Source organism: Anser anser (assembly GCF_964211835.1).
Source record: "Anser anser genome assembly, chromosome: 2".
NCBI lineage: Eukaryota > Metazoa > Chordata > Aves > Anseriformes > Anatidae > Anser > Anser anser.
Genome location: NC_139721.1, coordinates 101,811,655 through 101,837,690, shown reverse-complemented (window position 1 = coordinate 101,837,690; position 26,036 = coordinate 101,811,655). Strand labels below are relative to the sequence as shown.

The 26,036-nt window shown below is 38.9% G+C and overlaps 1 protein-coding gene across 14 annotated transcripts in view; it reads right to left on the bottom strand.

Annotated features, from left to right (window-relative positions):
- The window catches only part of SUGCT (succinyl-CoA:glutarate-CoA transferase), a 338,050-nt gene that overhangs the window by 88,785 nt on the left and 223,229 nt on the right, over positions 1-26,036 (bottom strand). The gene's annotated exons all lie outside the window — the stretch shown is intronic.

The following is a 26,036-nucleotide window of genomic DNA, read 5'->3' as shown; positions in this document are numbered from 1 at the left end:
GACTAAGTATACTAATGAATATCCCATGAACATCCACCAACAGGTTTTCTCCCTCCATGGAAAGAATATGTGAAATCAGCTCAGAACACAACCTCTGTGCAGTCCGCAGTGTGCAATGCATATAATACGTCACTGAGTCTGTAACATCACTTTCTTTTGAGTGTAAAGTTGATATTAAAATTTCCCTTGCCAAATCCCCCTCCTGACTTAGGTGGGCAATTTGCCCCAGCTATCATTTGGCAATTGCAGTTTCACACATCTAAACTACAAAATACTTGACTGTACTTCAGACCTTTAGAGTGAGACCGTACATCTATTCTGTGCTTGTACAAAACCCTGACTGTGCTTAAGAGCTATGATAAAATTATAGGGATGCTGTTAAGAGACAGCTGCTTTGTCAGAATTACCTAACTAAACTAAAATTCAGTCTTGCAATTAACTTCTCTGCCTCAGAAAGAGCCTACATTTACTGCTGCTGCTGACCAGCAAAGTCTTAGATAGCTATGGCTTACTGTAATGAAATGCACAACCACTCCCTACATACAGACGAAGATGAAAGGGAAGATGAAGACGAAAGACGAAGATGAAAGGGAAGAGTCATCTTCCTCAAATTTAACAATACTTTAGAAAATATACAGTTATTATTTTATAATGACTGTGTCCTTTTCAGCAACAGCTGACTCTTTTCGATCAGTATAACTTTTTATACCAATCCCCATCTAAATCCAGATATCCTTCTGATCAATAACAGTTTTCAAAGAAACTGCATCACTAACATGAGATCCAAACCTGAAGGGCAGTCATAACCAAATAACAACTTATTCCAAGGATGTGATATCACCCTTTATCCAAAATTTGCTCTTGCATTTCCTGTGAACAAGAGGGTGTTGCTTAACCTTTTATCTGATATCTTTCATTCCTAGGACATGGACAATGGCTGCATATTCCCTGCTATCTCCATATTGAACGAGTGTTACAGAGAACACAGAACAGCAAGATGATACAAACAGCTGAACAACCAACACACGAACAGACAAAAGTATCCTCTTTTATTTCAGTTGGAAAATCCACTGTAAACTTAGTTTTAAAAGGTGGGGATATTTTTTTTTTTTCCTCACTACCTGAATAGTGCTGGACAACAATATTACAAAATGTTAACGTAACTCTCCTGCGAAGTCAGGTTTGCTGGACAGAAATCCATAGCACACATCTTGTTTTATTAACTGAAGCAATGCAGATTTATATAAATACTTGAGGTAAAATTTAATTTTTTAATGCTGCTAACTAACCAGCAAGCGTGTGAATGAAAATTTATTATTGTCTACTGGTTAGTTTTACCAGATGGCTGTATCAAACAAAATATAATTTTTATGTTCAGATAAAAGCCTGCATTTTTGGTCACTTATTTCATGAGGGCACGAGTGGCAGAATAGGCTCTATATTATTCATTCTCAAATTTGAACTGGAGGCAAATCCTATGATTTGATAGGATCTCCTACTGCACATGTACATGGATGTGTGTGCACTGAGCGTGCATGTGTGTACATGAATGATACAACCGCCATCCAGTTTTACTCTGTTTCATAACATTGCAATCCACAGGAGTAAAGTGGCACAGCAAAGGTATTCAATGACAGAGATGTGTGGAGAACTTGGGAAAGACAAAAATTAGTGTGTGCAGTATCAATCTCAGATGTGAATTAGAATCACAGAATCATAGAATCATAGAATATCCCGAGTTGGAAGGGACCCATAAGGATCATTGAGTCCAACTCCTGGCACCGCACAGGTCTACCCAAAAATTCAGACCATATGACTAAGTGCACAGTCCAAACACTTCTTAAACTCCGACAAGCTTGGTGCCATGATACTTCCCTGGGGAGCCCATTCGAAGTGCGCAACCACCCTCTCAGTGAAGAACCTCTTCCTGATATCCAGCCTGAACCTCCCCTGCCTCAGATTAACACCGTTCCCACAGGTCCTATCACTGGTGATAATGGAGAATAGGTCACCTGCCCCTCCACTCCCCCTTGTGAGGAAGCTGTAGACTGCGATGAGGTCCCCCCTCAGCCTCCTCTTCTCCAGGCTGAACAGGCCAAGTGACCTCAGCCGCTCTTCCTATATCTTCCCCTCTAGGCCCTTCACCATCTTCATTGCCCTCCTCTGGACACTCTCCAACAGTTTCACAACCTTTTTGTACTGTGGTGCCCAGAACTGCACACAGTACTCGAGGTGAGGCCGCACCAGCGCAGAGTAGAGCGGGACAATCACTTCCCTCAACCGACTAGCGATGCCGTGCTTGATGCACTCCAGGATACGGTTGGCCCTCCTGGCTGCCAGGGCACGCTGCTGGCTCATATTCACCTTTCTGTCAACCACAACCCCCAGATCCCTCTCTGTGGGGCTGCTCTCCAGCATCTCGTGGCCCAGTCTGTACGTATAGCCAGGGTTGCCCCGTCCCAGGTGCAGGACCCGGCACTTGCTTTTGTTAAACCTCATATGGTTGGTGATTGCCCAGCTCCAATCTGTCCAGATCTCTCTGCAAGGCCTTTCCACCCTCATCCGAGTCCACAACTCCTCCAAGTTTGGTGTCGTTGGCAAATTTGCTCAAAACACCTTCTAGTCCTACATCCAAATCATTTATAAAAACATTGAAGAGGACTGGCCCTAAAATGGAGCCTTGAGGGACCCCACTAGTGACCATCCGCCAGCCAGATGTGGCCCCATTTACCACAACCCTTTGAGCCCTGCCCGTCAGCCAATTGCTCACCCACCGTATGATGTTTTTGTTAAGTTGTATGCTGGACATTTTGTCCAGTAGGACCCTATGGGAAACTGTGTCAAAAGTCTTGCTGAAGTCCAAAAAGATCACATCAGCTGGTTTCCCTTGATTGATTAGATGGTTGATCTTATCATAAAAGGAAATCAACTTTGTTAGGCAGGACCTACCCCTCATGAACCCATGTTGGCTGGGACCAATGATTGCATTGTCCCCCAGGTGCGCTTCAATAACCTCAAGGATCATCTTCTCCATAATTTTACCAGGCACTGACGTGAGACTGACAGGCCTGTAGTTGCCAGGGTCTTCTTTCTTACCCTTCTTGAAAATTGGCACAACATTTGCCAGCTTCCAGTCTACTGGCACCCCTCCAGATTCCCAAGATCGTTGAAAAATAATTGAGAGAGGTCCCGCGATGACGTCAGCCAGCTCTTTAAGCACCCTGGGATGAATCCCATCCGGACCCATGGACTTGTATGGATCCAGGTGGAGCAGCAAATCCCGCACACGTTCAGGGTTGGTTGGGAGTTTATCATTCCCACCGTCATGGTCCTCCAGCTCAGGGCACCCTGGGTCCCGAAGCCTATCATCAGTGTTGAAGACAGAGGCGAAGAAGGCATTAAACGTCTCTGCTTCGCCTATGTCATCGTCTGTGAGGAGACCTTCCCCACCAAGTAATACCAAGTTCTCCTTCCTCAGATTATCAAAATTAGGCCCAGCATAGCTTTGATGCTAGTCTGTAAATCCACCTAGTCCTGTATCTGTTGCACATACTCTCCTGTACCTCCTTCAGGAAGGTAATAGAGTATTGGCAATAAACACTGGTTCTCAGGTGGCTCTTTTTCACCTGTGGGTGACAAAGTAATCTTGGTGAAGGAATGTGAAATAGAAAAATCTGACTTTTCTTCCAACCTTGTACTGTTTTCCCATGACCTGCTCAAAGCCCATGTAGTCGCTTTGTGCCCCAGTTTCTCAAACTTTATTTTAATTATGAAATCTGCAACATACACCAAGGGTAGTAAGTGAATTAAAACAATATTAGATTAGAAAGTATAACCGTAGTGTAGAACAGTTGAAAATAAAAATAGCCTCCTATAGCTAGAAAAAGTATTCAAACAAGAGATATAATGCCCCATAATGTTTTAACCATTATTGGATTAAGACCTGCAACTTAAACTGAACATCCCCTGGTTTCTGGGTACATAAACCAGTACACAGATCACAATTTTGGACTCTTAAAATCATTTTATGAATAGCTGACAACTTGTTTCTCTGAAACTCCTTCCTGTACCACAACCTATTAACTTCTTCTGTTAGCATATGCCTTTTAAAGATATCTGCGGATGTTTAAAGCCTTTGAGAGAGTTTGTGCATGCGTGTGCACACGTGAACTTTCAGTATCTTCTGTAACATTTGGCCTGCACATGGAGAAACCTGTGATTTAAAACTAGCTAAAGATTACCAGGCAGGCCCCTAAGCAACACACACAGATGAATGTGCCAAGGGACAGTTATTAGAAAAGGAGAAGGAGATTTCTACAGCTCCGTAAGAGGAATGCAGTTTACCACTAAAATAAGCATACATTCCCTTTAAGAGCCTCATTGTTGTATGCGTGACTTGAAGCAAACAATTTGTTTAGTTCTATTTTGCAAACAATTTGTTTAGTTCTATTTTCTCAATGATCAAGACAAATACATTAAGACTGCATTTTTTATAAGTAACCGGTTACTTCGAATGCTTCCATTTTAAAGTGCCTGATCTAAGGATATCTAAGAATATGTGCCCAGCACTTGGAACAATTAAAGAGGCAGGAAACTGCAAAAAGTTATTTTCATTCATAGTACTTCATATTCAGACACACTGTGATATAGTGCAAGCTGGCACTCTTTTCTTGACTATGAACAAACTGAACTCCCAAATGACGCAGGTATTTGGCATGCACTAGCAAAACTTCAGGTTGGATCCAATGCCACTTGGATGAGATGATATCTACAGGATTTAAAAGCGATTATGCTTTGCACACAGCTTTTTCTTCTGTAAGAGTCCCCAAGACATTTCATGATTTATACAGCTGGATAGCACTTCCAGTGAATGATGTGCGATTTTTGAGCCCAAGTGAAAATGATTTACAAATTCAGGTTGAAATCAGCAATACTTTTGCAGAAAAGGAAGGAGGGAAGGAAGGAAGGAAGGAATGGAGGGAGGGAGGGAGGAAGGAAGGAAGGAAAGAATTACAAACATAAGACAAATTACTTAAAAGTGTAATTATTTCATTTTAAATTATGTTCCTATTTCAAAATTCACTTTTAAACAAAACGAAGAAAAAAATTTAAAACTCAACAAAATAGTTTGATTTGTGATGACAGGGTTATACCTGACTCCATCAAATCATTTCAGATCACCAGGAAATGTTTTTATTTTTTTTTTCACTGAAAATAACAAAAGAATAAAAAATAAAAATTAAAATTCAGGTCCACTAAACAATCCTCTCACTCTGGGAAGCACTCCTCATTCACTTTCACTGGGATATTGTTCATCCCCAAATCCAGTTGCTTCTCTCCTTTTCTGAAATGGTAAAAGGACCAACTCCACCCTACATTTCTGACCACATTTTTTTTGTCCACTCACAATTCTTCCTCCTTGGCCTCCTTTTCCAACCATTTGTCTGCAGCTGGATGTCATTCTTGTGCTGGGATTGCTCTATCGATCTCAAGGCTCCTGTATCCCTGAATCACATCCTCTCCCTAAATCTCTCCTTCCTTCTTCTCTTTGGCTTATCTGTTTCATGGCTTTTTCACACAAGGAGGACACTACATAAAATTCACATCATTCTGCAGCCATTTATTTTGAGATAAGGCACCATATTCAAACCCAGGCAATGAATTTACAAACATCATCTGCAATTCTGTTATTTTTATAAGGCACTGTTCTATGAGGGTGGTACTAGCTTGCCAGTTAAAATCACCAACTGCAGTTGGCAAAAATGCATGCAGCACAAAAAGACTTCAGCTTATAGCCACAAACTCACTGCCAGCATTGTTTTTTCTCATAGTATGAGAAAAAAAAATAAAAATGGAGCAATAAATACAGAAGGGTGCTTCAAAGTTGAAAAACGAGCTCTCAAAACACATATGTATTTTTATAAACAAAGATTAAAGCAGATTAAGCAGGACCTACATTTAAAAGCCTTCCTGTAGGTGTATGGGTGTACGTCTGTCTTTTTTTTTTTTTTTTTTTTTGAGGAGCAAGTTTGTAATTACCTGTCAAAGAACAAAATAGCAATGGTGTCTGGAAAGAATGCATTATTTAGAGAGAGTGACTACTTAAGAAAGAGGCTTTCATCACAGGATACCTTCTGCTGAAACATACAGTTTACCTTGTACCATGAGCTATTTTACTGTAACTTAACTCCCATCTTGACACTCAGTTTTCAATGAAAACAACCAATGGCTACTTACTAAGCCAGCCTACACTAAAAAACACACCCTCCAAAACTTCCCCCCCCAAAAAAAAAAAATCTCCAAATCTCTAAAAAGAAATATTGGAAATACTGAATCTAGTAAAAAGAAATATTAAAACCACTTTTTTTTTTTTTAATTTGTCTTGAATTAAAATGTAAAGCAAAGCTCATGACAGACCATTTTCCAGTCACACCACATCATGAAAAAATTTACTTGACAAGATAGATTAATGTTAACATGTACTTGGGGACCCTTCACTCTCAGACATCATGATATAAAAGCACTTAATAAGTAAGAATTGCCATGGTATGAAGGCGTGAAATATCAGTTTACAACAACATTTTTTAAATACAGAAGATCAATTAAAGAAAATTCCCATCAGCATAAGTATCAGCATTTTCCATTACAGGGGCATTGTTACCATAACCCAAACTGTTTGTCTTTCCACTTGATATGGATACATGAGACTGAACTCTTAATTTCAGTGCAGTTGCAGAAGTATATTAGGTCATTCTAATTCTAAGCCATCTGAGTTCCTGCAATGAGAAGCAAGAAATGTTTCAAGGCCAAATCTGTTGCTTTTGTGAGTGCTATCAGGCCAGACGCTCTGCTGTGAAATTTTACATGGAAAAGGCAAGCTAGGGAATGCTATCAGGAAGCCATTTATAGCTCCCTAATTCTGAGAGCACCTGGTTGAGACAGTGGAACACAGCTGCAATATGCCCTGACACACATATACACACACCCTTCTTGCCCCCAGCATGCAATCAAGGGCTGGTGGGACAACTGGGTACAGTAGCAAGGGGCTTCATGCACCAGGGGAGTTCTTCAGTGGGCAGGTGGGAGCAGGTTCCAAGTCCTTTCATTTGCACGCACACTGCAAAGGTGGCTAGTGTGGCCTTTATGAATTCAGGCTATCTGACTACAGGTTATCTGACTAGGTGGAAAGGGGATCAAATGCAATAGGAATATAAAGCTTCTTAAGGAGACTTTTTGTTGATGTTGCTGTTACAAATAGCGCACACGAAGTGATTAATCCTCATACATTTCCATGGTACTATTGCAAACATGAAGCTTCCATCCTGAGGGCTATATGTGGAATACCCTTTTTGCCTTGCATGTGCAAATCAGATTTTTACACCATGTTAATAGCCATCTCTCTTATACATTTTCCTTTTTTCTCTGCACTGTATACCACAATGTACCTTTTTCCTAATGCCATAAACACACCTTCAGATGGCTCTTAAAAAAAAAAAAAAAGGCACACACACCAAAAACAAACAAACAAACAAAAACCTTCCTCAAAAAAATACAACAAAACAACTCCATAGCAGGTGGACTCAGAAAAAAAAAAAAAGTGATTTCAGGTTTTTTATTCGCTCTGCAATATTCCCCCAACACAAACATCAAATTGCAGGTGCATGCAAAATACTTCTGTTATGACAAGAGCTGCGTATCTTCATAACCAGCGCTTCTCATAACGATGTGTGAACTAAATGCTAACTGGAATAAAATGGACAAAAGCCAACGAAGTCCCAAGTGGCAGTCACATACAGAAGAGGGACTAAACCATGTGAGAACAAACGCTCACGTGGCTGATGGTCCAAAGGGAATCACCATTTCCTTTTGTTTCTTAAAATTCTAGGGTTACAGGAATAGTGACTGCACAGTAACAGGATTTGAGCTCACAATGCTGAGGGGTGCTGAGTGGCATCATAATCATCACAGTGAATCATCACGTAAAGTAAGGGACGACAGACAGGGATAAAGGTTGAAACAGAGAAATTGGCTGATTCTTAAAGACTGTAGCTGGCAAAGTTTATACCTTTGTTACTTCCATTTAATAAAAACTGCATGCCACAAACTATCAAAAAAGCACATATCTGGGCCAAGGATTTAGAAGACTGAGATTTCTTGGAAGAAGCAAACACTATGTTCACTTCCACCTTAGGAGTTCGGGTCCGGGCCTTTGTACTTCAAAACCATAATCTTCTCTGTAAACTCCTTCTTAAGCCTATCAAACTCCATGGCAGTTTCAATGTTTGCTTCCATTATCACAATGGGAATGTTGTACCTTATTCTGTCAGCCTAATTCTAGTCATGAACAGCCTCTCTATGCCTTTACTTGCACAGGTGTCTCTTTCCTTTTGAAACTTGCACCTTTAATTTATTTACAGGGAGCAAAAATAATCTCTATAACTACTTTTTTGGTAATTTAAGCAAGGTATGCTCTTTATAAAGAGCACATAAATAGCTAGAAAAATGTAAGACTGACTGCAGCACAAGCTGGAAAATCTTACGGAATTAGCTAACAGAAAGAAAAGCAGATGACTGCACACAGGTACAAGCTTACTTGGGACCTTAAGAGAGGTTGTCTGGTTTCTAACTCATGCTGAAGAGTGTGCTACTGTTCTTTCTTCGCTTGGTACTTGCTTTAGTGAGAGTAAAGCAGACAAGGCTATACCTATCTATCTGATCTCTTGCAAAGCAGATGTGAAAAAGGTTAAGGATATAGGCTCACAGTGTACCTCCTTGGATACTAATATTTTGCCTGAGGCAACACAGAACTAAGAATAAGATTTGAAAGGGACTGCGTAAAAATTTCAGATAGGCCACTAATAGTATTTTAAGTGTACTGTAGCCTGTGGAGAAGTGGCGTGCCCAGGGTACCGTGAGGACAAGAACTCAGAATGTCCTAATCACAATGTCCATAAACAGAAATCACCTGTATATTGTGCATTGGTATCCCGTTAAAAACATACTTTAACATGACATTTTTCATTAAGAATAAATTCTCACCTCTTTTCCCCACTTGTGTAGCAAGAAGCTAATACATATCCTCTAGCATAACCTTCCACCTGTAGCTAGATATGTTTTATCTTAAGATTGGCCATACATTTACAGTGCATTGACAAAAGAGGCAACTTCACTGAGTAATGGTTCCCAGTACTTTTCTTCAGTTCTTTTTTATATAGATCATAAGGAAATTTCTATCCTGTTGACTTCAAGGACCTAAGGATGCAAGACTTACTTTAAATTCGTTAGATTGTGAAGATTCTTCCTCTAGGCCAACTAGTAAAGGTGAAATTCATCCCCTCTAAATTCAGTCAGATGAAAAGTAAGCACCTCGGCTCACCTAGACAGGCGGGATGAACTGCCATCTAGAGGTGCCCCTGCTCCATTTCTCTTCACTGAAAACTGACTATAAAACCTGCTTAGACTATATGAGTAACTTGAAAGCTAAAGCTAGGCAAAATGAACACCTCCCCACCACCTCCAGCTATTTAAAAAGACCCCAATGCTATGGGATTTTTCTGTAAAATTCTGCAGCTAATTTTAGATTTTTAGATCTGTATTTTTATTCACTTTCTCAAGGTAAAGCATCCTATTAACTGGATGCTAAAACAGACTGGGATGAACTTTGATGAACAATGTTAAAATGCCCTGGTTACGGACCAATGCTATACAGGAATGACCTTACCCTTTTCCACCTCAGTTCCTTCATCTGCCACCTCCAAGCACAAACCAAAAAGTTCACTAACTTGCTAGCTGTGCAGGAATTACACTTGATTTACAAATCAAACTTTGGACACATATCAGTACTTACAAGTGGGGGTACAGTCTTTCATTCTTGAGAAACTGCTTTATGACCTTTTTAACAAAACCTAGACAAGACTGTTATATCGAGTTAACGCTAAGATCTATGTAATCTCTTCTGCAAGAATCATTCAGAAACATGTTTCCACTGAATAAACCCAGCATTTCACTCATTGTCCTCGTGAAAACAGCTCTATATGTTAGTGTTGCACCATGCCACTTACTTGACTTTTTTGTTAAGACATAGCTCAAACCTATACAGACACAACTCATTAGCTCTGTTTTGCAAGACTTTCCACACATTTCTCTAGAAATTAAAGTTTCTTGTTATGCTGGGGTTAAGGTGCAGTGGGAAGGGTGTGGGCAAACAGGGAAGGGAGATGACATTTAAAAATGCTTTATAAAACACCAGATGTTGCAGAACCAACGGAGTGGAACAATGTATTTGCAATTATCAAAAGAAGAGAGTTGTTTGTCCGCATTTTTAAAAACTCATGGGATACTTTTAAGTCACTTAGTTGTGGTCTTTGTGTGTGTGAAGAACATAGCAAACGCCCTTATAGATTTGATATTTAAATGACATGCACGACAAGGGAACCGCTTGATGTGGTTCAGCATTTGCTCTTGTTACACTCTGTACTATGCTGTAAACATTCCAGCTGTGTGAATAATATAAAAACTATGTAAAAGCGTTTTGTCCTTCTTAGCATATCTTCCTAGTGCACATTTCAGTTCTACAGAGTTGTCATGGGCATATTGCAACGTGATCCTGGAAACACACTACTGTATAGTTCCAATAAGCTAACAAGAAGATTCTACTTCTTAAATTATGCTTACAGCTCCAGTTTAAAAAAAAAAAAAAAAAAAAAAAAAACACTTCTTAGACAGAATCCTAAGCGCTGTGTAGATTTCCTATTCCCCAGCGATGAGCAGAGTCATTTATATATATATATATATATATATATATACACATATATTGTCAGTAGGAGAAGAAAACATTATAACACTCAAGCATCTCTTCCTTCTAAAAATCACAGAAAAGGCCACGTTCACTTAAAATCAATCCATTCTCACACATTTAAAGAGCTGTTGCTGACGTTTTACACAACCTGACAGATATTTTTGTTTGGAAACAATTGTGCTTGCGTATTACATCATTTCTATATTGCTCTAGAAATGTTCTGCAGAGGCTAGGAGACAGTCAGAAATCTTGAGCTCTGTATTCACTCTGCCATTAACTGACTGCTCTTTTAGACCATTTAATCTCTCTGTGCCTTGGTTTTACCATCTGTAAAAAGCAACAGTTATAAATATTCAGCTCTCTGACAGAGGTGTTGTGAATGCCAAAATATAGTACAACTCTGAAAAGTGACTATGCAAAAAGGCATCTTCTGACTCAAAGAGCCTCTCCCTTGGTGAAATCCACACACGAATTCACATGGCCTATACACCACATAAGCCCCATTTTGAGCACTTAAGGAGAACTTTGCTATACAGTGGGCTTGTGTAGAGTGATGGATTTCATTCCCCAGAGGATATTCAGCCACATGTGCTGACTTCGGTGGCAAAAAAAAAAGTATTTTTATTGATTTTACTCCTGATGGTCATGCAGAACATAGCTGAGATTGATGCAGCTGCAGATTCCATTCCATCCTGTTCCCCTTCGACACAATCATTTACTCTTCTTTCACATAGAGCAGCAACAGTGCGGCAACACTATTGAAAGTGTTGGAATTGCCTACAAATCTCCAAGGGAAAGAATCTGAAGGCAGAGGGATAAAATGAGCCTTGAAGCAAATTGGACTGCACAGGTGTAAATAACTTGGTCAGCAGAATCTTTATAACCAGTGATGATGAACGCATTGGGAAGAATCCAATCAGCTTTCAGAGCAACAGTTCTGAAATAAGGATAAGGAAAAGCTTATTTTTAGCAGCAAGCAGCAATGACTTGATCATGAGTTTCTGAGGACAACTAACATTGAAGGTTTCAACACCATTTCTGCAGCAGCTTTTCAAAAAAATCTTTAATGTATTAATACTTGAGAAGAACTGTAAAATCCTGAGATGAAAGGCAATGCAGAACATATTTGAATGCTTCTCCTTTGGGTTTTTGGTCATTTACAGGAAAACAAATCTTTGCTTCTTAAGAATTCATCTGCTCCTTATATTCCCATTGTTTGTGTTTATGACAATCATTTCCACAGCAACTAATTAGGAGAAATCAAGAATTATGGTCTGAGATGAGGACTGTAAGGAGCAAATGGAATCATAAAAAACACATAGGAGGTATTTTAGTGGTCCTCTATTGAGCTAACGCAATGAAGTAGGGAAGCCACAATTTACTACGCAAAAGTTAATTTCTTAAAGTTGAAGAAATTCAGGCAAAGCTGTGTCTTTTATTCACTGGACCATTTTCTTCTTGCACATATAGTGCACATTCAAAAATAGGAATGACTGTACCGAGTCAGATCAAAAGTCCAGGCAGTTTAATGACCACTGAAAGAATATAAACAAATATGTGGAGTTACTTTTCCAGAATACTGTCACAGTAATTTTCAGCCAGAGACTTCCATATGGATGTTATTCAATGTCAGAGAATCAATCCTCCTTCACATAATGCCCCTATACGAAACCACATTAGAGTCTTCCTCTGCAAATGGCTGACTCTCTTAGTGTCTTGGGACAAAGTGTGAGGAAGGGGTTCATTAATCCCTCATGTTCTTTGACATGCTGTATTACTCTTCAGCTATTGTTATAGAAAACTGCTAAATATCAAAATCATGAGCATCTGAGCAAGGCTTAAGTCAAAGCTATTGATTCTATGGTTGGGTGGAATATGGCCAAGGGCAGGCTTGTGGAAGTGAAAGTGGAAGGAGCATTCAGGCAGCTACAGTGCACATCAGTTCACTTTTATCTAAGGATATTTGTCATAGCGATTTTGGCCATCTAGTGGCCAGCCTACCTATTTAGCAAAAGATCAAAGAGGGATAATGACTTCTATCACTAAGGTGGAATTAGGACTAATATACTTTGCCACGTTCCCTCAAAACCATTTTAGCTTACCTAAAGTACTTTCCTCCAGAGGTGCTAAGTAGCTCCCCTTATCAGAGCCTCTGAGTCTTAGAGAAGTCACTTTGTTTGCTACACTGCTTTATGTCTTCAAGAAGCTTCAAGATGCTCACAGATACCAAAGAAGATTTCTTCTTTCTCAGAGATACAGCTTGAATAACCAGCAAAGTGAAGGCAGTATAGAAGATTAAGCGGGGAACAAACCACCTTCTAGGGACAATCAGTTTGTAAAATACTAGTTTATTCTTCTTCCTCCAGTCACCAAAACCCTCCTTTGAGAGAGGGACATTTGGGAGTGAAACAAAGAGGTCAGCAATGCCAACTGGCCTCCATGTTATGGGAATTCAAGGAATGATCTTTATTTTCCTCATTAGATGTGAACACACACGGCACAAGGAAAAGGCATAACAAAATGGAAAGAGGCTCCTTGCCATTTATTATGTAGTGTTTGGCCCTTAGACTTAGAAGGGTGAACATAATTGTGAGAGATAAAACTTTATTGTACAGTCTCCACTTCTGAGGTTAAAAGGAGTTTTTATTAAAGTGAATTCAAAGTTTTGCTTATTCACTATAAACATTTCAAGGATACACTGTGTCAAAGAGCTCCTTATGTTAAATATAATATATGACACTGACGTTTTCCATAGTTTATCATCGACAGAACTGGAAGTGTAACAGCAATGGTTTTTAACTTTGTGGGCAGACAAAGTCAGCTTGATAGCGGTGGCCACCAGAGACAGGATGAAGTCTAAACATTCTTGATCTTTGGGGTTAGTGGGAAATCAGATGAATGTGGAGGGACCACACATGGTCTCTTGGGAGAAGGGTGCTGGCAGCCTTGTGTAACAGTCCTTTTTTTGGCTCACACACAAAGGAATGGGAGAATCAGCTCTAAGAAAGTTACACTTCTGGACAGATGCAAGTCATTCCAACTGCACGTACCATATGTGGGGAATGGTAAGAAAAGGACTGAATATAAAAAAGCAAGAGAGGGAAAGTGACAGAGCCCTGGAAAGTGGGTTCCTCCTGAAGTAGCAAGGAGCTTAAAGAAACACTTGCCATGCCAAGTAAGCCCAGAGAACTTTCCCTGCTGCCAGCTGAACTCTCAGGCAGATTAAACAAAGAAAGGAAAATGAACAAAAGGGCATTAACAATAAAAGGACAGGAGACAGCGTAAGATCCAGTGAAATGAAGCCTTTTGTATGTCAGCCTGGTCTTGTTAACCTAACTTGAACTCCCCACGTGACTACTTTCGGTCAGGAAATGGAGTGATTACAAGCAAAGAGCTACTGCTCTTTGTCTACACGAGGAAAACAGTTTTTCTCCTTGCAGCAATGCTCCATGGAAATGGGAACATGGTTTTGAAAATGCACTGAAGAGTTTCACATTAATGTGCAGATCTACCACTGTGAGAGTTGCCTGCTTTCAGGCAGGTAGAGTGGTTTATTCTGCTACCAAAACAGACAGGGAAACAGACAAGAAATTGCTGTTAAAATGTGCCATAACTTCAGATGTAACCAAAAGGCTGAAATATTCGCACTAGTCTAGAGCAAGCCTTTGCCAGCCTACATCTACCCTCTATCAGAAAGGATCATGAGGAACAAAAAGCTCACCTCTGACTTAGCCTTACTAGCAAAAGTACATGCAGTTAAGCTATGAAATAAAATTCTGCCTTTTTTTTATTGGGGAAAAACAGTATGACCTATAGCAACAAAACCCATAAACTATGTTTCTCTAGGAGGCCTTGCCAGTACAGTTTAGCCAGGAAATACATTTTAGTGTTAATAAACGTAGGAAACACCATAAGATATTGCACCAACAATGTTAACAGAAATTGGAAAACAAGGAGTTGAATCCTCCTTATTGGTTGAAGTTTTGTCACCAACTTCATTTGGGGTGGATTTTCACCCACAAATCCACAATCAATTACTTTTATGATCTAGGTAGTTAGACTCAGGTATCCAGAACTATCGACACACAATTGCACATGAAAAAAATTAATTGGTAGTCTCCATTCTACATACACATGGACCTAGTATTTGTAGAGTGCTTAACATGCAATTCAAGCTGCATACTTTGAGGCTGTGGTGATTTGCTTCGTAAGGGCCCCCAGAGATTTTGAGTTTCAATCATATAACCAATGTTGTTAAATAAAAAGTTCCTGGATGTCAGTTTCATGACTGTGCAAGAGCTATGTTATGAGCTAAGGTTTCCGTTTCTTCTCTCTGTGATATACTGGCAAGATGCAATCCTTCTTCCAATGAAATCAATATCATCTTTGTCACTGATTGTCTAAAGGGACATATTCTTAGGTTTGTGTGCTGTCATTAATGGGCTAGTGACTCCATCTCACATCCCAGATTACCTCAAACTCACCAGGTCCTTACAAAAAAGACCTGAAATATACTGAAAAAATAAAAATATCAGTTTGGAGAGGATTGTTAACAATTGAATAAATGGTTAACAATGATTTAAAAACAGCTGAAGTCTTCAAAATTTTCAACACAGTATCCTAGAAAACCAAAATATCATTAAACTTGCCTTAAAAAAAAAAGAAGCCTCTAACATCAAACAGTACTAGGTATTTATCTTCAGAGCAGTACATTACAGGTGACCTCTATAGATTGGAAATAGGATTACATCAACAAACCTTTCACTTTAAAGTGGTGGATGGTGCGAGATGAAAGGGTGCTCTCCCTAACATTTCGCAGTGCTACTGGCTCAGGTTTAAAGGAAGTATGCAACCAGGTATTCCCTGTCACATTCTAATCTGCAATACTGACACGGACGTGAAATGCAAAAGCCTTTGAAAATGATACTTTCAGATGAAAAAAATCTGGAGAACTGTGCACAAATGGGTGTGAGAAACATGAAGAGGAATACAAATAAGGAGATAAAGAGGAACCTTTACAATGAACATGGCCACATACTTATGCCATCAGCAATAACTTATGTCTGTAGCAGTGTGGATTAGCTTCAGATGAAATGATATTAGAGTTTGAGGTTTAAGCCTAATACCCACATTTGGTGCCTCCTTGTTTCTGTAAAGTTTTCAAATATGTAGCCTGTTTTTCACAGCAGGCAAGCCATAAAGTTACTTTCCTGGACAGTATTTTACAAACAAAATAGCTACTTTTATTCAAAGATTTAGCAAACAAACAAACAAAAAAAAATGTAAAGCAACTTCAGTCCTGGTATTCCCTTTCACGATTTGCATGGTGTTCTAGGCACACTGAGTTGGTTTGAACCACCCCTGTTTAGTGCAGTAAGAAATTCCTATTTACTTCTTATTTGATGTTTTTGTTCCATCACACACAAAAAAAAATAATGTATCAACAGCTGCTCAACTGTACTATATCTTGATGACTCCTTTATAATAATTCACATCATATCCAAAGGCCTCCACGTGAAACTGATGAGAGGACTCAACTTCCCAGCACTACTCTTTTTTAGTGTTTAGTGTTTTCCCTGATGAACTGCTCTGATTCAATAGACCTGAGCCTACAGCGGACTTTGTATGTCATATGTCATATTAAACTTAAAATAGTCATTATCTGGAAAATAAATAGAAATTATGAGAGGAGAATCTTGAGTCTCAAGTCTTCAGGTACTGATTTAGCACTGTAAAGTTTAAGCAGGAGTATATAAAGAAAGCCTGAACACTAAATGATTCAGTGAAGCATCTGAATAAAGAAATACAATCGAAGTAGTTATTTAACTCACTGCAGCAAAACTACAGTTTGAAAAAGTGGCTTCCATTATCCCATCAATCTCATTGTCCAAAAGAGTGACTGTAACAAAGTGATCATAGAATCATAGAATATCGTGAGTTGGAAGGGACCTGCAAAGATCATCGAGTCCAACTCCTGTGGGTAGACCCACACAGGTCTACCCAAAAATTCAGACCATATGACTAAGTGCACAGTCCAAACACTTCTTAAACTCCGACAAGCTTGGTGCCATGATACTTCCCTGGGGAGCCCGTTCGAAGTGCGCAGCCACCCTCTCAGTGAAGAACCTCTTCCTGATATCCAGCCTGAACCTCCCCTGTTGCAGCTTGACTCCATTCCTGTGGGTCCTATTGCTGGTCACTAAAGAGAATAGATAAGCACCTTCCACTCCACTCTCCCTTGTGAGGAAGCTGTAGACCGTAATGAGGTCTCCCCTCACCCTCCTCTCCTCCAGGCTGAACAGGCCAAGTGACCTCAGCCGCTCCTCATATGTTTTTCCCTGTAGGCCCTTCACTGTCTTCGTTGCCCTCCTCTGGACACTCTCCAGCAGTTTAATGTCCTTTTTGTACTGTGGTGCCCAGAACTGCACACAGTACTCGAGGTGAGGCCGCACCAGCGCAGAGTAGAGCGGGGCAATCACTTCCCTCAACCGACTAGCAATGCCGTGCTTGATGCACTCCAGGATACGGTTGGCCCTCCTGGCTGCCAGGGCACACTGCTGGCTCATATTCAGCTTGGTCCAGCAATGCTTGATCCAGCATTGTCTCTAACTCTATATACTAGTGGTACAAAATGAGTTAAATATATACTTATAAAATCAGTATATGTTCCTCACTATTACTTAGTGACATGAAAATTATTTCTTAACAGTATTCTACAACAGTGTCCAATATTTTTAAAAGATTTACAATGCCCCCTGAGCTCCATGTTTGGTGGTACACTAACTGCAAGCCAGTTGCTAGTTCTGTATAAAGAAGGATATAGCCCTCTGTTGCCAGACATTTCCTTTATTCCTCACAGTTTGAATTTTGCTGGAAGAGATCTCAAATCTGACCACAACAGTTAAGGAAAACAAAAATGCATTCTAGTATAAAATATACAAATCAGAAAATATATACAACTAACAAAAACAGACTCAGTACTACTTGATGAGAGGTATTTGTTTTCCCCTCCAACATTCCAGTAATGTAAAACCAGTGTATAAGGTAGAAAATCATTTTTCAATTTCAGGAAACATCATTACTAGCTGCCAAAAGTCTATCCATATAATAAGAACTATTTGCTAAAGCTGAACACCTGCAGTTTTATAGAAGGCCTCCGAGGACAGCTGTAAGTAAGTATTCCAGTCTACTGATACAGCAGCCAATCAAAACGTGAAGGTTTTTTCTCTGAAAACACACTTTGCTAGCCAGGGCTACATTTGCATGTACATTCTATTTAGACAGATAGACAGACAGACAGACAGATAAATACACCGATCTCCTGAACATGATACAATGCCTTGTATGAAAAAGCCAAGGCTAATAAAGGAGGTCTTAGCCGCATCCTAAAAATACAGTTTCCTGCTTCCAAAACGCTCTTGGAAGCACTCCAGAGTGCTGGAAGTTTGCATCGTAGCAAACTGTCATACAAATATGTGTGTGTTAGTTGCCTTCCCAAATACAAGGCAGTTGTTTTGAATAGTTCATAGAAAATGATCAGTACAAATGAAACATCTTTCTCATAATATATATAAACAATACATGCACTCCACTAACTCTGCTGGCTTCAGTCCTACCACCATTTCAGGTATTAATAAGATATACTTTTTATTATTTGGTCAATGACCTCATTAATAAAGTTCTGCTATTCTTATTTAATAACTGCCAGACGCTGTTACTAAAAGGTTATGCTTCTTTACAGGAATTTCACCTACAAAAAAATCAGTCCTTATATTTAAAAGTCCGTGCATATTTATGAACTACCAAAGTGCTCTTAATTAAATTCACATGGACAAGGTGACTATGACAGAAAATAACCAGACTTTAAATGTGGAGAAGCAGCACAGGAAGAAGGAGTACTCTCCCTTCTCACTGCACCGTGATAAAAAGTATTTCCCCCTACTCTATTGCCATCCTCCTTGGTTGGTGCAGGTTGTCTCAGATCTCCAGCTGCATTAACCATCATATACCACAGGTTTTGTGCACACATGGTATTTTTGCCTCCAGTAATGAACCCACAAATGACCAATATGTTCAGAAATGTTACAATAAACAGGTATCCAGATAGAGGACACCTCTTTCCCCTTAAATTTTTGTCCATCTGTTTGAAGATGAACTGAAATTATAGATGTTGCTTAACCCGGTATCTGCTTCTCACCTCTTCCACAGGCAGATGTCATGAGCACAGACATACACAATGCAGAACTTTTTCCCTCCTCCTCTGAGCAGAGAAAGCAACCTATCTTCCAAAACATGTTTCTGAGCACACCCAGTTTTACTAACTGCCAACCAGGCTCCATGTCATGCAAACTGCATGCTGAATGTCAGAATCTTCTGCAAAGAGAAGGATTTGGAAGACATATAATTTGAGATACAAATAAATTTAAAAAAAAAAAAAAAGCCAAAGCATGAAACTCTCAGTTCAACAGGTGTTTATAAAGCCAGAAGTAGCATCGTTCTTGAAGTAAAACCAGAAATTCTTTTCAATGTACTTCTATGTAAATGAGACAAGCTGAGCTCTTATCTAAAGGTAAACAAAATGAACATTATGTACCACCTTCCAAACTTAAAGGAAGAAATTAATGCTGTTAACTGCCCTGAAAAAAAAAATAAATAAATAAATTAAAAAAAAAACTCAAATCTACGCCTGTTTTGGCTGGGAAGTTGAAAATACAGCTATTGTGTAATCTCCACCAGCTTTCCATGTACCATGGGGTCACTGCACATTTTGTACAAAATGGAAAGATGTGAATGTGGGAATGGTTTCAAGGAAAGTTTCAATAACTAGACTCTAACAGAACCTCTATGTATGCTCAGACTTGTCTCCTCCTCAGTCACGACTGCAACCAAATGCAAGCAGGTCCATGGCTTACCAGAAGAGCCACGGTAAAACTGATTTGAACCACAAGATTATCTTCCTATCAGAAAGACTAGCTTTTTTTTTTTTTTTTAAAAAAAAAAAAAAAAAAAAAAGAAGGGGGGCTATGCCAGACAAGCTCACGTGGTTCCTCAATAAGGTTCAACCCATAGTGAAGATGAAGGTCTAAAAGCAATTAAGTAACTTGAAAAGAACACTTACTCAGGCAGTATCTATTCACTGTGGCCCAATAACCACATGCTTATCTATAATATCAAATGACGTAATATCGCACAATCTGAATTTTCAACTTTTCTGGCTGAAGCTCTAGTCATACCAAAGTCAGTCTCTACTGACTACTTTCCTGAGGCCAGATTTCATCTTTGTTATTTGGAGAATTGGCATTCTGCACTGAATGTCTGGATATAAAAGCACAACAGAACACAGGACACAGAATACAATCTGCATTAAATAAAAATATTTTTTCATAGAATCATTAAATGCTTTAGGTTGGAAGGGATCTTTAAAAGGTCATCTAGTCCAAACCCTTGCCATGGGCAGAAACATCTTTTGGGTTGCCCAATGCCCCATCCAACATGTTCTTGAACACTTCCAGGGATGGGGCATCCGCTACTTCTCTGGACAACCTGTGCCAGTGCCTCACCACCCTCATAATGAAGAATTTCTTACTTATATATAATCTAAATCTACCTTCTTATAGATGAAAACCATTACCTCCTGTCCTAGCACTACAGACCCTAGTAAAAAGTCTCTCCCCATTTCCCCCCCCCCTTTTTTTTTTTTTTTTAAATAAGCCCCCTTTAAGTAATGAAAGGCTGCAATAAGGCCTCCCTGGAGCCTTCTTTTCTCTAGGCTAAATAACCTCAGTTCTCTCAGCTTTTCTTCATAGGACAGGTGCTCCAGACCTCTGATCGTTTTTGTGGCCTTTCTCTGGACCTGCTGTAACAGGTCCATGTCTTTCTTTGGGGGCCCCAGAGCTGGACACATACTCCAGGTGTGTGTGTGTGCTTTGCTTTTTCAATTGTATGCTTCCAGTAAGGTGTATTTTCTACATGAAAATTCTTGTTCCCTCTTCATTATGTTTTAATTTGATGCACATCTCTTAGCCGATGTCCTACACTCCATCAGCAAATATATCTTCTTTGGATTAAGAGAAATATCCCACTGTCCAGGTAGGCACTACACAAACACAAAAATGACATCCAAAGAAATTGAAATGGTCATCACTAGACATCTTTTCTGAGTTTTTTATTTCAAACAAGAAAATATAATAATTATATCCTTAGCATACAATCTTATGCATTGCTTAAAATATATGTTAGTAAACCTACTGAAAGGATAGTTTTCCACAAAAACCTAGAGCTCCTTTTATCTTGTAACTGTATAATTGTTAATATATATATGGCTCATAAGCGTTCATTAATTTTGTTATTGCTGACCATCAACTTTCTTCAGCAGAAGTAATAACTTAATTCTTGGTTCAAGATCAGAAAGAGCTCAGAATGTTGCTTTAGTTAGAAAGAAAATCCCTTAGACTCTACACAGGCAAAAGCTGACTATTGCAGAGGCACCTGTGTTTAAAGGGTTATGTTTAACAAATTGTTCATAATTACATTTTTTTTTAATTAAAAACTGATCATTAGTGAAATATTTAATTCCATAATTTGATCACAGCAAAAGCAGGAAATTCACAGTTGACATTCCCACAGAAACTTTAACTCCGTCCCACTGTGTATATTCATTTCAACTGAGTCCTTTTATGACCTCATAACATATGTGAAATGAAGGAAGGTGCTAGGAAAAAATCCTAAAATTCATGTAAATCAGACATATGTTGTTCAGTTCCACTATCACAGCAGTAGCATTTGAGAGTGGAGATTGTATTCTTAATAAAAATTATATATGTTGACTATTCCATGTGTTTATTGAATATTATTGTCTGTGAATGCACATGTTCTACCAACATATCTGGTTGCTCACCTTTCACATTAGGATGGTTACTTTATCCACATCTGGATGCAAGAAACCTGGCACCTGAAAGGGTCTGTTAGGTATCAGTCTCCAGGTAAGTGCTACTAAACTGAATCCAAATTTGGCTCGTGGAGGTCTACAATCATTTGCGTTCCAACCAAAATCTATTAACCTGCCGATCCCAATCTGTCTCCGTACATAGAAAACTCAAATGCTGTTGGCAGCATTTTCCCAGAACCAGAGCACTAGGATACTCAGGGCATCAACTCTCTTGTGCTCCTACATGGAATTGGGACAGGTTCATCTAAGCTTATGAGCTCTGGGTCTGCTGTATACAGACTTGTTCCATTCCCCTTTGCCCTCAATTTCACATTAGAATGGATGCAGAGTGGCACAGAAACATGAATCTATCACAAACCTGATACGTACATCCTAATAAGACCATTTGCTGTACTGAAGGTAAATGTGCTGCAGTTCCTTCCTTTGTGGATTTTCAGGAATTGGCCCAAGCCCAACAAATCCAATGCTGTGTTTCACCTCACAAGTGAAAAAGATTTGTTGCTGCTCTCCTCGGGATGTTCATCATCTTGGGTTAACCATCAGACCCAAACAGGTTCCATGTATTTGTGGCCCAAATTGGCCTGCACTGGTTGACACTGTGAAGCCTCTGTATTCTGCTCCCCAAAATAATATGTAATACAGCAAAGAGTGGATCTTTCCACTACCTGGGTTATCCCTCTTCCCCATGGTACATGACAACACTTGGTACTTTATGAAATTTGAGTGCAAGTACTTCCACACCTGTATTTAGGCAAGCATTTTCAAATGCTGCTGAAAGACCTAAGTATCTGCAGAGTTCAAATTTAAAAATACTATAGAACCAAAAGGACGTCTTTCAGCTGCACTACACAGGGTATTTCACATCCTGAAAGCTCAAAAAGGCATCTCACAGCATTTCATAAAGCAAGTCAGGCATAGGTCTCACAGACAGAAATAAAATTCAGAAAACCTAGCCTCCAAGAAGAGAGGGCAATTCCAGTGCCTTTGCACATCTCTATCTCGAGGTAAGAGAGGGAGATGATTTGAGGTCTAAAGGTAATGAAGAGACATCTCAGGGCCCTCATGTCAGTGAGGACTGCTGCTTTTCAGAGCAGAAAATTTGAGAAATGAATGAACTCCAGCACAGTTCTGGCTGCAAAGCTGGAGATGACACAGCTAACTGGAGATGTGTACCTACTAGGCACACTCTGGCTATTATTGAGAGAGAACATATTTATCACCTTAAGTTTTGGAGGAGATTTTTTACTGGAATGGTGCATAAGAGGCCTTAGCTAGAACCTAAATGCTGTTTCTCTAGAGAAAGTTAAGATGTCAGTCAAACACAGTATTTTTCAACTGGAAAACAGTATCTAAACTATGATATGTGCTCTTTGTGGAAACTTAAAGAATGATTTTCAGAGGGAAAATTCTGATGCCATTCTGCATAGCCCTCTCTAGAGTTTTCAGTACTGAGCCCTTGCTTTGTAGACTAAACAAGGAAACTGTATCTTACAGGATAGTGCTTTGTGGAAGAATCTTCAGCCATTAACTATTTGGCTTTCTTAAACCCAAGAAATTTTTAACCCCACCTTTGGAATAGCTGAAAATATGGCACGTGGTATACCATGAAACAAATCACACAAGATGCACATGAAAAACATGCTAATTGCAATTACTTTTGGTCACTAAGAACTATATACCGTATGCTTGAACTAAACATGTATCTACCTTCAGCAACAGTGCAAGTTCACTGAACAGATGGAAGCTGTACATAGTCTAAATTTGCTGCTATGCAGCCATTTCCATTACCTCTCAAAATGAAATACAGTGTACGGAGAACATAGAGGCCACACAGTAATGTTTTGATTCACCTCTGCAGTTCAGCACAGCTTATTACCTTGCTCATCTGCAAAAATGCTTGTTATTTCTAAATACTTTTAAATGGATGGCTATGGAAGACTATTTTAAAGTGTAGCATTGCTTTTTTTTTTCCTCTTTCTCGTGAGAGAAAGTTAAGTGACTACATGGGCACTGGCTGTGTAAAATGCATCATTTTAAAGTTGTTTATGTGTATCAACACAGAAGCTATGTCTTCTTTTCAGTTTGGAAAGGCAGGCAGAACAACATAGACCTCATCAGAATCTAATATCTAACAATTACATATAACAAAAGATTTTAAATATGTGATTAAAAACAAGAATAATACAAAGTTACCAATAATCTTCCACAGTGGCATATAAATGCTTTTTGTCAACACCAGAAAGTTAGTGAGGCACTCACAGTACCTATAGCATGGAAAGTTTAAGCCCTCATTCAGTATTTATTTACAAAATGAGTACAGCTGAACAATGACCTCCAACTGTCCCTAAGGAAAACAAATGGACAAACAAAACAAGTGTTAAATCAGGTTTTTTTTGAATTCTGTAAAAACTACTGTGATGGGGTATGTAAAAGTTTAGGAAACTGATGGACTTTTCAGATGTCTGCAGGATAAGGAGCAGCCAGATAGAATTACTGGGGCTCATGTCATTAGAAACGACACAGAGACAAATACATTTGTTTTTATCTTTCCATTCCAATGGAAATGTTTGCAGTTGGTTTCCAAAATGCCGAGTAACAGCCAGCAGAATACTAACAGTTCACATAAGAGCATTTTGATGATGCCTCATTGGGCACCTTCATTACCCATTCCTCTATGTTGAAGTGATTTTTGTTAAGGTCCTGTAAAAAGTAGTGCAAAATACCTTGAAATAACATATTTTGATAAAGATCATATTAATATATATATATATATATATATATATAAAATAAATAAATAAATAACAAGCCAGCTAGACAATTCCTCTTAGGAAACAGTATGTACAAAAGCAGTACCAACAGAATTCATTGGTAGATAAATAAAGGGATTTAGGATTTGAAAACTTGCTCTAAGATACACCAGATGATTCAACTATAATGGCTTTTTTTTTGGGAAAAGCATAGAAGTTTTGGCATTTAATAATAATGTATTTCTATTAAAATGGTTGTTCTTTAATAGCTACTCCCACTTTTAATCATCTCATAACTTTCTTTTTACAATGCATAATAATATACCAACTCCCTGGCTCATCCTTGCTTTGGACTTCTGTGGTAGCACTTGGTAACCAGTTCAGTCCTGACCAACAGCTTCGGTGGTCATTGGATTGGGTTCTAATGCTGCAGGAAATTCAAGCAAACCCAGAGAAAATTCTACCAGATAGCATTGCAGATGATATGTGGGGTAAGCAGTAGGTTAAAGGCTATAAGCTGAAAGATGTGAGTGTATGGCTGTACTCCATCATGGACTGCTCTGGATAGGCCACTTCCACCCAAATTTACAAACTCTCCAGGAAACCAGTGTCTTCAGAAGCAATCGTGCCCAACCAGCACTGTGGAACTGGGTTTATTTTTTTTCTGTGACTTCCACCTTAAAATAAGGAAAACAGCTCTTTCTCAGCTTTTTAGGAGGATAAGTTCACTGAGGGCTTAGAGAAGATGCAAGAGAGAGAACACTGGGAGTCAAAGAACTTTTTGATTCCCAGTCCCCACATTAAAGTCAATTTAATAGTCTTCTAATGAAGAATTAGCTTATTCTAAATATTTACTGAGAATATAACATTGATAATTTTATTTTCTTGAGTGATTTTCAGTAGTCAAAAATGAACAGTTGAATGAATTTGAATACTTCTATAAAAGAGAGAGAGAAAATTACAGATGTATTGCTTTTCCTTGAAGTATAAAAGAAAAATATCTAAGACTGTAATTCAATAACAAAAGCCAAAACAAGTGACTATTTTTGAGTATTTTACTGCAAATCCTTTCCAGAATAATCATTTCAGCTACAAAATTTTCTACCTTATTAGTTTTCTAATAAATTTTTTTCTAGTTGGATATCCACAGAGAAATGGTGGAAGTTCAAACTACAATTTTTTTTTTTTTCACTACATAATTCAGAAAGAACAAGAGGAAAACTGTTGTTTCCTCCATTACCAGGCAGTAAGAAAAGGTATGCCAACAGGAAATTAGCTTACACAATTAACTTTGTGTAGCATCAGTGTCAAAAAGTGAGGATTTGCAGCTGAATGTCATAATACCATTTGCAGTAGATGTATTTGAGCAATGCTTCAATGTCCTTAGTATGCCTACAGTATCATACTCAGCTACGAACAAGTGCAAAAAGAATACAAATCCCTGTTCTAGAAGAGTCAAAGCCTAAAGGCAGACAAAAGGGAATAATGTACACAACTTTTCCAGCCTTTCTACTGGGAAAGCCCATATCCTAGAAATACCCAA